The sequence below is a fragment of the Hoplias malabaricus genome, chromosome 11 (genome assembly GCF_029633855.1).
Source record: "Hoplias malabaricus isolate fHopMal1 chromosome 11, fHopMal1.hap1, whole genome shotgun sequence".
NCBI lineage: Eukaryota > Metazoa > Chordata > Actinopteri > Characiformes > Erythrinidae > Hoplias > Hoplias malabaricus.
Window position 1 is genome coordinate 25,595,867 of NC_089810.1, and position 15,403 is coordinate 25,611,269.

General features: G+C 39.0%; 1 protein-coding gene across 1 annotated transcript in view; it reads right to left on the minus strand.

The window, feature by feature from the left end:
* LOC136709612 (carbohydrate sulfotransferase 8-like) overlaps positions 1 to 15,403 on the minus strand; it is a 330,333-nt gene that overhangs the window by 217,652 nt on the left and 97,278 nt on the right. The window lies entirely within an intron of this gene.

A 15,403-nucleotide genomic window follows, 5' to 3' on the forward strand; every position in this document is an offset into this window, starting at 1 on the left:
AAAAAAGTGTTCCAGTATCTTCCGGCTCATGTATATTATTATTATTAATTTTTTTTTTCCTGAAATGCAAGTCAACTTTGTAGAAAAAAAGAGCGTATTTCAGACTTTAGCTGGAGATGTCTCTTTTTGTTTGGTAGGGTGGTCAGCAAGAGTGCTCTACAGAAAAGAGACAATCAACATTTCTATTTCAAGTGAATGCAGATTATACACTGAGGTCTATAGTCATGTGAAAGAAGTAGATGTAAATTATACAGTGGAGTCCAAATGTCTACAAAAACTGGGTCTACTCCAAATCCACAAAGACTTGCTGATCAGAGGGGAGGCATACCATATACACACCCTGCATTGTGAAAAGACCTGTCAGTCAAATCACTTCACTGGTGCACCTTGGACAATCCCAGTGGAATGAAAGATGAAAGGGGAAAAAAATAAAAATCTGGCTTTTCCAGGTCTGCCGCCAAGCCAGAGGACTGATATTATTCCAGCACTATGCCTGTATGCTTCTGAAGTGCCTCGCCTAATATTTCACTTTCAATCTATATTTCTAAATTGAATTGCATGGGTCTGCCTGTCTGAAAACATCACAGAGCATGCAGGAAAACCAGCAGCAAGGACCTGAGCTTGTCTGGATGGAATCTAATGGGTGGAATTTTCTTAGGCAGAAGTTTCTAGTCTGAATCTCAGCCTCTTTTTTCCTCGACACTGCTGTGGTGATCACATTTTGCAAAAATGCAGTGGCTTTCTAATATCATAAAAAAAAAGCTGCCTCCTTAAATTCCTTATCAAGAAATGATTTAATTGTGTTTCCAGTAAGATAGCAGCAAGTACATTTTTGATGCAGAAAAAGTTGAGATGCAGAATGCAGGAATGTTTGGAGGCAGGAAAAATTTGGAGGCAGGAAAGATTTAGAAGCAGGATAGTTTAGGATACTGTATGCAGAAAAGTTTCAGATGGAGAAAAATTAAGATGAAGGAAATTTTTGAATGAAAGAACATTTTTGATGCTGGAAAGTTTTAGATACAGGAAAGCTTGGATGCAGAAATTTTGGTAGCAGGAAAGATTTTGATAGAGAAAAAGTTTGAATGCAGGAACGTTTGGATGCGACAAAGTTCAGTTGCAAGAAAGTTTCTCTTCCCAATGGTAAAGAATAATTTCCAACTCAATGGTTTTGTATCAGTAAATGTTCAACATCTGTCTTAGGACTAACCAGGGGCATTTCACTGTCCTACCTCAGTGCACTCCATTGCTTCACAGCTGGGGCAGGAAGAACAGCCCCCAGGGTTTTACAAAGGTGGTCTCATGTAGAGAGGCTTTTCGCACTTGTTCATTCAGGACTTGCTGAATTAAGATTTGTGGAAAATCTCTCTCTCTCTCTCTCTCTCTCTGTCTAATCATGAGGTTGAAACGTGTGTATGTTGATAATTGCATGTTCCTCTGCATTGATGATGAGTGAAGTATTAAATTTGACTAGTGTACCACACTGGTTAAGTCAGACTCAACCTGCAGCATGCCACAAAGAATCTCAACTGTAATCTCAAAACAGAGCCAGGCAACAGAGCCAGGTTCGGCTTCTCCATGCAAATAACATCCATTTGGAATAACCTGGTTCAGGGATATCAGGCGAGTGCCTCAGGACTGTAAAAGTTTAAAATTCTTTTCCACTGTTGTAGCAACAGCATCCCATTTTATATGTAACACTGTGTATGATTAATGACATCATAATACGTTACTTATTATATAGTTTGCAAGTCCAGTATATGTAGTAACATTACAGGGGATTTGTTGGAGGGCAAGTTCTGCTCTCTTTATAAAGTAATAGGGGCCTAATCACATATATTTTAATAATATAGGACAAAAATGCAAAAAAGAGAAATGTCCAACCTTTATTTCAAGTATATTTATTCAACGGGAAACAAATCCCACAATTATTGGCTCCCCTGATGTTAATACTTTATACAAACCCCTTTTGCCAACAAGACAGCAATTAACCTTCTCCTATAAAATTGCACAAGGTGGGAGAATACAGAGAGAGGGATCTTTGACCATTCCTCTTTGCACAATCTCTCTAAATCATCCAGAGTCTAGGGTCCTCTCCTAAGCACTCTCCTCTTCAGCTCACCACACCAGTTTTCAGTTGGGTTAAGGTCTAGGGACTGAGATGGCCATGGGAGGAGCTTGATTTTATGTCTGGTGAACCATTTTTGTGTAGATTTGGCCACATGTTTAGGGTATTATCTTGCTGAAAGACCCAGTGACAATTCATCTTAGGTTTTTGGGCAGAGGCCACCAGATTTTTATTTAATCTGTCCTGTTATTGAAAGAGTTCATGATGCTATACATCCTAACAAGGTACCTGGGGCCTTAGGAAGAGAAACAGGCTCACAGCATCACCCACATACTTCACATTGGGCATGAGGTGCTTTTCTACATACTCATTTTTTGTGTTACTCCAGACGCACTTAGAGTGTTTGTTGCCAAACTGCAATATATTGGTCTTATTTGACCAAAGCACATGGTCCAAGTTGAAGTCCCAATACCACTTAGCGAACTCTAGAAGTTTATTTGGACCATCCAAATAAAGTGAAACACTGTCCAATTAAGTAGATTATATACAACATTCTTGCCATCCTTAAGGTTCTATTGACTAATAAACACTGTACATTTACATATACACAGCTGACCTTCAGTGTGGTTTCAACTGATGTTTAGAGACTGTATTGATAATAATTATTTATTTATTTATTATCTGCTAATATTGAACACTTAATGTAATGTCTAATGCAGCAGTATTTTTAGCCAAGACCTATTTAATTTCAGACAATATTAAGAGAACATAACGCAAAAATTACAGTTTTTCAATCTAACATTAATCTCACATTAAAGATATAAATAAATAATTACAAGCCAGCTCAGCAATTTCAATAACTTTTAAATGTGCCATGGTTCCAAATGTGGTTACAGAGTGTTTGTTACTACAACAAACACCTTCTGTTCAGTTCTACTTAACTCATTCAACCCTATCTATATAGTATTTTGCTATTCCGTTTTTTTTTCAGTGCCTCTTTCATTTGCATTTAAATAGTAATTATGTGACAATAGCCATATTCAGTATGCTGTTTTCTTTTCTAAAGACCCTTGCTTACTCAATATGTAATCACTTGAGGTTTACATCCTGACTGATATTTGACATTTTTTAAACTGGCCATGTTTTGACCAAAATGTTTCCAAGCACCTGTTGTTTTTTGCATACTTCTCAATGTACAGCCTTCAAAACATATTCCCTCCTGAGATATCTTTGCACAGATTGTTATTCTGGGGTGTCTGATAGATGAAAACATAAGCATTTTTGATGCAAACTTATTACATGGTATATTACTGTGACAAAAATTATTATAATCAGACGGACTTATTTTTCTTGATATTCTAAGCTCTGGGATGTATGACTGATAAAACTCTGACAGTCACAGCAGGCCCAGACTTTCAGGAATTCAGTATGGACAATATCCATACAAATAAAAACTGTTTTGTTACATTGACTGCTTTCTCAGCTGCTTATAATAGTAACCATTACTATTATTATAATAATCTTTTAAAAATATGGTGAAATAATAATTGTTTTATTAGAATACACACAATGAATAATTATTTAAGATTTTTTGTTTATATTTTTTGATCTAATTCAATATTAGACCCTGGAGCTGTGCGACAGTCACACACATTGCTCAACACTAGGAGGCTGACAAGTAGAAATTTTTCTTGTGATTCATATAAAGTCTGCCACCACATTTTTTTTAAAACTGCCGCAGATGTAACCTTACCTAGAACCTGAACACACTCTTTGGAAAACAAAGCTCAGCTCAGGTGATTCATCCAACTGACACCTGTGCCAGTGAGCAGCGTACTACTTATGATGTGAGGACAGAGCAATGCATTCTTGTTATAGACCTCATACTGTACCACAATCATTGTGTGGTATTAAACCAAAAAATATTTTGCCAGCCCCCATATTGTTGTCTGGGATACTGTATATACCTTCATACTGCATATACCTTCATGTAGCAAGCAAATGGAACAATGTAGCAATTGCACAGCAACAGCATAGCAATCATTTGAAAGTTAACAAAAACAATAGACAGCTATCTAGGTTTCTATTTATTATTAGCAGTAACAAACACTCTGTAAGCACATTTGGACTCATGGCATTAAAAGTTATTGATATTACTGAACTGGCTGGTATTTTATTGTATTTATTTATTTAAATAAATAAATAAAATAATGTTAACTTAATTTTTTTTTGCCTTTTTTGTCTTAAATTGTGGTTCTTAATTTATTTAAATAGGTCTTGACTAAACATACTGCTGCATTAGGAAAACTTTTCCTGACTCCCTCCTCCAAAACACCCCAAAGTGGCTCAATAATATTTAGATCTGGTGACTGTGCAGGCCATGGGTGATGTTCAACTTCACTTTCATGTTCATCAAACCAATCTTTCACCAGTCTTGCTGTGTATTGGTGCATTGTCATCCTGATACACGGCACTGCCTTCAGGATACAATGTTGGAACCATTGGATGCACATGGTCTTACTGGTGCAATGTGCAATTAATGAAAATTGGCCCCCAGGCTGGTCCAATTTAGCCATGAAACCTCCAACACTAAAATGACAGGTGTTTCAGTTTCACTGTCCAACCCCTGTATATGTCCCTGTAGTTTATATTAAAGAGACAAAAAGAGTGATGCTGACAGTCTGCTGATGCTTTTATTAATGGTAAATTAACTCTCTACAGATACCGTCTTACAGCCGGTCAACAGATGTACTATTAACAAGTTACTGAAATTATTTTGAATATCTACAGGGGGATCATCATAATAAAGTGTTACACTCACGGTAAATAAATAATTGAAGAGAAAATTCAACAAAAACCTTGGGAATAAGCAAAACATTTTGGTTCATACATATTTCCAATTTAAAAAAATGTGTTGTGTCCTTATTTGCATAATAAGTACATCCTTTAGTTCATTTCTGCTCATCAGTGTTGGGTTCAAATGGGCAGAGGGTTGAGATAGAGCAAAATGACATGTATGCATCTGATATAAAAGCGAGACTGCAGAGAGCCAGGGAATTTCTCATTAATTCTCTGCTCGTTGCTACTTTTATTGGAGAGCGTGGTTTTGTAGGGTTGTTAAAATAATGTTCCCACCAAAGCAGAGTTGAATTTTACTGGAGAGATGAATGGATATTGTGGAGCTATAGTGAATGGCCAGGAAGAAGGCGACAGATGAACAGCCCCAGTGGAGGCCCAGACTCTCTGAGCAATGACAAATTTAGGGAAGATGGATTATTTTATTTATTTATTTATTTTTTGTGCTTGGTCTCCTAAAGTTTTAGTGGGCATTTAGTGGTGGGCTCATTCCTTTTTGTGGGCTAATCTCTGTGTGAGGGCCAGACCACTGCCTCTGAATGCAGAAAAAAGTAGAAAGCCATGCTGGTCCACTCCATCATGGGCTGAAGGCCATAAAAACCCTGCAAACGTATCAATTTCATAGCACATGCCTGCTGCTTATAGATCGATCTCCTCTGCTCCGGGGGGGGAAAACCCTGGGCTCCAGATCCAGGACAAAATAAACAGTCTGCGGCCCTTGGACATCACCCTTTTCTTGAGACTAATTCATTTTCTGTCACCAGCTGCCCGCTTAGGTCTTTTTTTCATGAAGACCAGAAAATTACATTCCACAGCCTATTAGCACAGTACACAAACATAAACACACACAAATGGCTATACACACACACACATTTTTCAAAGAGCTTCTGGCACTATTACATCCAAAACAATCAAGTGCAACTCGACTGAACCTATTTGCGCCACCTTCCTTGGTTATTTTCAACTTTTCTGGTTGTGGCGATGCTTTTGAAGTGGACCCCAGGCCATTAGGAAAGTACAGGAAATGATTGTGTGCCAAAGACATAGAGCTCCGCATCTCCCCCATAATAGCTGCAGGACCCCAATAGCATTTATCACACTGATTCCTGGGAGGATTTACAACATCTAATACTAGCACTCCTATTCCTGAGACATGCACTATATACCCAGATGACCACCAGACCTGGTAAAAAAATACTTATAATGATTTAAGGTGCACTTACTTCCTACACAGGTGTTCAAGTACACATATGCAGCTTGGGGTGCACTGGTTCTACCACAGAAACGCCTGAATGCAGCAGACTCATTGCTATAAATTCCCCTGTGGTCTGTGGAACACTGGAACTGTGACCTCTGGAATGATGGATCTCCATCCTAAATTTTTGCATGAGTTACAGTGCCAGAACTTACCATCCAGCATTAGCACCTGACCTCACTATTACTCTCATGGTTGAATGTAATCGAATCCTCACTACAGTGTGCCAACATGCACTGCAAAGCCTTCACAGAAGAGTTATGTCACATCGACACACACAGTGTTTTGTGATGTAAGGGAATGTGTGGACCCTCTACAGTTCTGTTCCTCTCTTTCTCTAGCACTGTCTCCAGTAATGGCATATATTACACATTCTCTCCTAATCTCTCCTCTAATCTATCATCCTCTCTCACTAGCATTCCTCCTCAATTTCACTGAGGTTCTCTCATCTCTCTATTATCTATTAAAGCAGGCCATAGTCCAAAGGTTTGTCAAGAGCTGTAAAATTCAGTGGTTAGGTTCACTGTAGTGAAAAAGATTCAGATTTTTTTTTCTGATTTTCTGTACAGTGGTGGTGAATGAAACCATAAGTCTCCATGTCTCCAGAACAAACCCAGCATTTTATGCCCTCTCCAAACCCAGCATTGACCTTCCCAAATCTCCAAAAATTCACATGGAATGAGGATGATGATATATAGTGGTATATATTTAAATGCTCTGCATGTATATCCACATTAAATGCTTTTTCAAATGCATTTTCCAACCTTTGTAGTATCTTAGTTGCTAAGCAGCTTGCAGCTTGATTCAAAGGTGGGAAACTCCAGAGGAACAGGTAGATCTCGTCCTTAAGTATGTAGGTGCTTTTTACAACCGTCAACATGCCAGAGGTTGTATACGAACAGCACTTGCTGGGTGTGGACTATTGTGCTACCAACAGAAGGAATTCATATTCCACCTCTGGAGGCCTGGATCTGTGGTAGTGAAAGTATACTCATGATACTATGGGAAGTAAATCCTGCCCAAATTAAAATTGAAATGAAAAAGCAAAATAAATAAATAAAAATATATCTTCTCTAAATGTGTCATTGCTCAGAGAGTCTGGGCGTCCACTGGGGCAGTTCATCTGTTGCCTTCTTCCTGGCCATTCACTATATCTCCACAATATCCATTCATTAAACGCAATTACTTTTTCCAAATGTGTGAGCAACTTTCATGACAAAATTTAAAGTAAAATGAAATAACTTCATTTGCAATTTCATTTTTCACTTAAGCATGGGTCAGCACTGACAAAAAAAAAAAAAAAAAGTCATTTGATTTTCAAAACTAATATGGTGTTTCCTGGTCAAATCTACAATGGAAAATCTAATGAGGAAAAGTAAATTCAAACACCACTCTGGCTTTCATTTTTCTTGTAAAACAAACATGTATTTAGCTTTTAATTTTTGACTGTAGTATGCAACAGATGGGACAAAATGAAAATGAAAAATGGAAAAATAAAATCAAAGTGACCATTTAAGTTTCTGTTTCCAGCTCTGTAGGCATTTTCACCGACAAATAGAAAATGAAAAGCACTACCTTGTCATAAATTTCAGTCTTAATAAATATTTAGGAGTCAGTTGCAAGTTTATTCAAGAGACAAAAAACCAAGGTGAATAGGAGTTAAAAAACCATGAAGACCGTCCGAGAAAAAAGCAACCATAATCCTAAGGGTTAACCGATCAAAGGAATAAACCAAGCCCAAAGCCAAGATTTAAAAAAAAAACAGGAAAAGCTTATACAAAAACTAATGCTCGGAATTGCCAATTTCATTCAAACAATGCTTCTCAACCTGTGGAACAAAACAGTGAGCTTAAATGTCCTACAAATGATTTGACTAATCAGAAACAGGTGAGGAATCTAAGCTAGAACTGAGTGCTAGGTGAGTGTGACCTCTGGTGGTTTGGAGGAGAAACTTCTTGGGCTGATGTGACACACCTGATGTGACACACCTACTGCCAATTTCTTTTTCATTTTCCATTTTGCCTTTTAATTTCCTACTTTTCATTTTCAGGCTGAACAACATGCAAATATATGCTGATTAGCAGAGGGTGGGGTTACCCTCCCTGATTGTCGTGTGACCCACTGCGGAGCTGCTTTTTTTTTTTTTTGTCATATGTTATGTTAGAATGTGATGTTAGAATGTGGTATGTTGAGGAACCTTGTTTGGAATCCTTTTGGGGGTTTTTTTAATGGAAAAACACAAGCATAACGATCTAATTGTTATTTATTCTTTATGACAATGATGTGTTTTATTCTTGAGATTTCAAGAGTCTGTTAATTTATTGTCATTTCTTGTCATCATCGATGTTTTGAGGGAGAATGAAATGTAGTTTCTCCAGGACAATGTGCTAACATAAGTTCCATCTGAAAGCAGAGCTGTAAGTTCCCAGAATTTTAGCTCTTGCTGCGCTCAGCACCACTGCAAAACAACACCCCAGTTGTGACCCCATTGGCTGCCGCACTGAATGATGGACAGATAACTCTGGCTGCTCATTGGCTTAGTAAAAGTGATCAACATCAATTACCAGGGGTGCAATGACTAACAACCAATGAGAAATGCATTGACTGCCTCTCCCTCCGACTGAGTTTCTCAAACAAATCATCTATCTTAACATTCTAACCTCAGAAATACCAAACAAAACACATCCAGTATTGGTTAAATAGGAACACATCTTTTATTGTCCACATATTGGACGATGGGGCGGCACGGTCGCGCAGCAGGTAGTGTCGCAGTCACACAGCTCCAGGGGCCTGGAGGTTGTGGGTTCGATTCCAGCTCCGGGTGACTGTCTGTGAGGAGTTGGTGTGTTCTCCCCGTGTCCGTGTGGTTTTCCTCCGGGTGCTCCCGTTTCCTCCCACAGTCCAAAAACACACGTTGCAGGTGAATTGGCGACTCGAAAGTGTCCGCAGGTGTGAATGTGTGTGTGTCTGTGTTGCCCTGTGAAGGACTGGCGTCCCCTTCAGGGTGTATTCCCGCCTTGCACCTGATGATTCTGGGTAGGCTCTGGACCCCCCTCGACCCTAAATTGGATAAGCGGTTACAGATAATGGATGGATGGATGGATATTGGACGATTCCATATTTTACAGAACGGTTGGCAACCCTACACAGTGTGTCTGCTTTAGCCAGCAAGCAAACTCAAATTCACGTTGTCCCTTCTCTGAGAGGATCATTTGGGTCATTCATTGCAGGAAAGAGAATGAAGAGTATTGCACTAGGGATGTTCTGATACACTTAATTTTGCTCAACGAGTGACTAGGGCTGTGCTACTAGTGTGGCTTCACCCAGAAGCTCTGCTAAAGTGTTGTTTGGAGTTTATTTTCCTCATTAGCTTTTTCATTTTAGATTTGACCATGAAATACTAGCATAGTTTTGAAAATTAAATTTCAAAAAGATCTTTTTAATTTTAATTTTGTCAGTGCTGACCCATGCTTAAGTGAAAAATTTCAAATTAAGTTATATAATTTCATTGTTTAATTTTGTCATGATAGTTTGGAAAATGAAATGGCAATTTGCATTTTCATTTTATTGTTTTCATTTCAATTTAATTTTGGCAGGATTTACCTCCCATAGTGGTACAACCATGACAAAAGCTTTTTGTGAGGAGCTTTTGGAGGCTTCAGAGGTGTTGTTCATCGCTTACGAAACTAAACTCCTCTCAGGGACTGTTTTTACATACTCATGTTTTGAAAAGTCAATGAAATTCTCCCCCAATTCCTCCCTTTTTCTGAAATTCTGGTGTACAGGTAAGAGTTGGGAATTGCATTTGAATATGGCAAAGTGTCACATTTCTCTCTCTCTCTCACTCACTCTTTCTCTCTCCTCTCTTCCTCCATCAGGATTCATCAGTAGATAAGCATCAGTCAGCCGTTTCAGAGCTCTTCCTCCTGTCAGCAGATTACACTGCAGAGGCTGACAGCTTGTTATCGCTCTCTGTGGCAGGAGGCCTTTCTCTTTTGTTCTTTGAAAACAGGCCTGACCCTCACTCATCCACCCATCCATCTACACACAAACACACACAATGACCCCCATAGGCCTCAACACCAAGTGTGGATATTTCTAATGATGTATGAAACTAATAGAACCAGATTCTGGCACTTTTTACATTGTATCTGACACTTTTAACCTTATATATATATATATATATATGTATGTTTAAAGACCTCCAAACCTTGAAAAACATGAACCAACATGTGGACATTGGTCTTTTCCTGCTCCAGTTTTTTTGCTATAGAAGAAACAGGCTCTTAATTCAGGAGAGTGCTAACTGTTTTAAAGTGCTACAAAACTGAACAACTCAGTGAATAAAAACTTACAAACAAGTTAAAGGAGCAATCTGTAATACTGACACCAAGAATTTAAAATGAGAACTCCAATACATTTTCAAAGCAGTCGAGAAATCTGTCTGCCTCCTCCCTTTTCTCCCCATACACGACCAGGTTGCCAGTTTGAGGAAAACTGAACGTACAAACAAGTATTGGAGACGAGTTTAACTTTGGACCATAATAACTAAAATGAATATGCCATAATCAATAAAACATTTACCTATGCTAGAAAGACCAAAACGAGTTGTGAACAAACAGCCACCATTTCCAAAACTTTACTGTCCAAATCCACATTAAATATTTCAACTAGACTACTAAGTTCTTATTGTTGTTTTGGGTGATCTAGTTGCAGAGTCACAATTTTCATATTTAAACATTTCTTTCCACATTAAATGCATTATTTGTATTATTCTGCAGCTTCTGAATTCTCAGATCCACCTTAAGAGCTAAAGCTATAACATTAAGTTTTGAAACTTTTTTCAGCAACTGTTATTCCACATTATCCATTTAAAATGCACAAACCAGTTGCACATTCCGTCACTAAACATCCATCCATCCATTATCAGTAAATGCTTATCCAATTTAGGGTCGCGGGGGGTCCAGAGCCTACCTGGAATCATCGGGCGCAAGGCGGGAATACACCCTGGAGGGGACGCCAGTCCTTCACAGGGCAACACAGACACACACATTCACGTCGCCAATCCACCTGCAACGTGTGTTTTTGGACTGTGGGAGGAAACCGGAGCACCCGGAGGAAACCCACACGGACACGGGGGAGAACACACCAACTCCTCACAGACAGTCACCCAGAGCTGGAATCGAACCCACAACCTCCAGGTCCCTGGAGCTGTGTGACTGCGACACTACCTGCTGCGCCACCGTGCCGCCCCCGTCACTAAACATTTACCTAAGTAAATTGCAAAAATTGAAAGAGCAGATTCTGTTTTACCTATATTTACCAGCCTTTACTGTCTAAATCCACATTGAATATTTAGAATAGACAGGGCTCGTGTTTGTTTTTTTTTTTCCTTCAATCATTAATGTAATTTTAGGAGGCAGATTCTTGCTTCTTATTCATGATTTTTGTTTTCAAGCGTTTAGTTCCCGATGGCTCAGTTTAAGAGCCTTATTGGGGATAATTTCATTTCATTTCATTAAGCAGACATAAATAAATGTGTTGAACTGAAATGTTGTGAAGTGTCTGCTTCAGTCTGCAACTGGGCATGTGCAGAAACTTCAGGTCATCAAACAATATTTTGAATTCATCCAAACAACAGGCCACTGTGACACTGAACTAACTACATTAAATTTGAAGGTATGCAATACTTTTTTTTTTTTTTTATTTCTGCAAATCTGAATTTCTTCAGGAAAGTTTTTGGCATTCTTTGCCCTAATATGCTCATTGTGATTCTAGGTAGCTTTCTAAATATTTCCTGCCTGCGCTAAGTTTGCTGATATTAACATCATTTTCTTAAACACAACACGCACTCCAACTTCACAAACTTGATATGTGGTCATTGATTTTAATACAAAGCTTTATGGCCATGTTCTTTTGTTTATTTACTTTGGGCAATAAGCTTAATAAATTAATCTATATAGTGAAGTAATTTCACCTGCTTGCTGGAAAACCAATTTGATTCTTCATCTGTACATTAAACATAGTGAAGTCACAATGTGACATAATTTTGGGAGCCAGACAACACATTAATCATCTCTCCATCATGCTATTTATACCCTTTGACTCTCACTTCATCCCTGTGTTTAACAACACTGCATCACATATTCTCTCTCACCCACCCATTTGCTAACTGCCATAAACATTGCCCTTGTTGCTTCCAAAAATAAAATCTTTTCCTGAACTCCAGGCCCCTTGTCTACCAGTCCACAAAATATTTCTAGGCTTTGCTCGGTGGTCGAGGATACAGCCACCCCTGCCTCAGGCTCTCTAATCCAGCCACTCCAGAGATGTCAGTGATGTTAGACAACAAACTCAAGCCACAGGATCAAATCCATCCTGGCTGCCACCCGATGTGAATGATATAAAACATAATATAACTGTAAAAGAAAGACTTGAAACCTTTTACCCACTCCCACAATTAGAACTAGAGAAGATTATCACCTCCGCAAACTGTACAACTTGCATACTTGATGCAATTCCCACAAAGTTGCTCAAAGAAATACTACCAGCTATTATTGATCCTCTTTTAACTATAGTAAACTCATCGCTTAGTCTGGGCCATGTACCCAAAGCTTTTAAACTAGCAGTTATTAAACCTATGATCAAGAAACCAAATCTTGATGCTAGTACACTGTCTAATTACAGGCCTATTTCTAATTTGCCATTTCTGTCCAAGATCTTAGAAAGAGCTGTGGCCCAACAACTTAGTTCATATCTACATAAGAATCATATATATGAAAAATTCCAATCTGGATTCAGGCAACATCATAGTACAGAGACAGCTCTAGTCAAGATAACAAATGATCTTCTTCTTGCCTCTGATCAAGGCCACGTATCCCTGTTGGTGCTTCTTGACCTAAGCGCAGCCTTCGATACAATAGACCACAATATTCTCATAGAAAGGTTAGAAAACATGGTTGGAATCACAGGGACAGCCCTATTATGGTTCAAATCTTACTTAACGGAACGTTATTAATTCGTAAAAGTAAACAATCTAAATTCAAATTATTCTAAAGTAAGATTTGGAATTCCACAAGGCTCTATTTTAGGACCATTATTATTTACATTATACATGTTACCGCTAGGCACAGTTATAAGAAACCATGACATTAACTTTCACTGTTACGCAGACGACACACAATTGTATATTTCAGCCAAGCCCGATGACAAACACAGATTAAAGAAAATAGAGGACTGTTTAAAAGATGTGAAAGGCTGGATGTTGCGTAACTTCCTCCTTCTAAACAGCAACAAAACAGAGGTCCTGCTTTTGGGTCCAAAAGTGGCAAGAAATAAATTATCAGATTTAATTTTAAATCTCGCTGACTCTCCAATTAAACCTGGTTCAGCAGCAAAAAATTTTGGTGTCATAATTGACCCGGATTTATCATTTGATCAACACATAGGTAGTATCACTAGGACAGCTTTTTTACATCTTCGCAATATTGCTAAGATTAGAAATGCCTTATCCCTTCAGGACGCAGAAACATTAGTACATGCCTTTATTACTTCAAGGCTTGACTACTGTAACGCACTACTGTCAGGATGCACCAGCAGCAATTTAAGAAAACTTCAACTAGTTCAAAATGCTGCAGCTAGGGTCCTCACTAAAACTAGAAAATTTGAACATATCAGCCCAGTTTTATCATCACTTCATTGGCTGCCTGTTAAATTCCGCATTGACTTCAAAATTTTGTTATTAACATATAAAGCTCTACATGGGCTTGCTCCTGAATATCTTCAAGATACAATTTCCTATTATGAGCCTCCACGTTCACTCAGATCACAGAATACTGGATTTTTAATTGTTCCCAGAATTCAGAAGGCCTCAGCTGGGGGAAGAGCCTTTTCTTATAAAGCCCCCAGACTCTGGAATGATCTTCCAGAAAATGTTCGGGACTCAGACACAGTCGCAATCTTCAAATCTAGGCTAAAAACACATTTGTTTAGTTTATCTTTTGGTAGCTAATGCTCCCCCATAGATAAAGGCGGCAGATCCGGGGGGTCCATGGACACAGGGAATTATAGTAAACTGAGACGCTGGTGCTGTCGTCCCGCCGCTTCTCGCGATCACTCAGGTTTGAGTGGAGCGGAGGGATGCCAGTGTTTCAGGATGCTCCCGTGTCTGTGTGTCCTCCTGGTTCTCTCCTTTTAGTTAAAGCTGTCATAGTCAGATCTGCCGGAGTCATTAGCCACACTCTGGAAATTTTCATATTTTCTACTTTACAAACACAAAACAGTTCAAAACTAATTCCATCCCTTTACATCTTTCCGAGTAAACAACTGCCCACCTGTCTGTCTGGACACTGATGGATGACTGTCGATGACCTCCACGCTTCAGACCAGCTGCCCACGCTCCAGCAACCACCAAGTGCCTTGAAGCTGTCCCTACACTGAAGTTCTCATGGACTACTAACTATCATCACCAGTAGATTGACCAGAGGAGGATGGGTCACCCCTTGTGAGCCTTGGTTCCTCCCAAGGTTTCTTCCTCAGCTGGGGGAGTTTTTCCTTGCCACTGTCGCCCCTGGCTTGCTCACTTGAGGGTTTTACATTTGTTTTTACATTTCATGTCAAATCTTTGTCTTACTGGAATTCTGTGAAGCTACTTTGTGACAACAACAGTTGTGAAAAGCACTATATAAATAAATTTGATTTGATTTGATTTGATTTCCTTCATGCTCAAGGCCACCAAGCCTCAGTCTTCCAAGATCTTGATGAATTCTCTGTGAATTCACACAGAATTTCTCCATCTACCATGACATTCTCTGCTCCAATTTTCTGACCTGCCAGCAGGAATTCGATGATTACTTGACCACCATTCTCAATCTCACGGTAAATAGAGGTGCATGTTTGTGTGTGTGTTTGTTTGTTTGTTTGTTTGTTTGGGGGGGGTGGGGGGGGGGGGCTTGGATGAGTATGGATAAAGCTTTAATTAAACTAATGTATCTTGCTTTAATTAAATCCTCCAATTCATTTATGGAAATTTTTCCTGTGTAAATGGGTAGTGTCCTGAGGATTGAGGGAGACAGCTGACTTCTCTCTGCTACCTCCCTGCTGTGCTGACACAATGTAATTGGCCCAGCTGTTTATTTATTTCGTTTTTTGTTTTGTTTTGTTCTTTGGGAGGGGTGGGTTCTTCTTCCTCTGCTTCTACTTTTTTGGCAATTCTCCTCTGCAGGCAC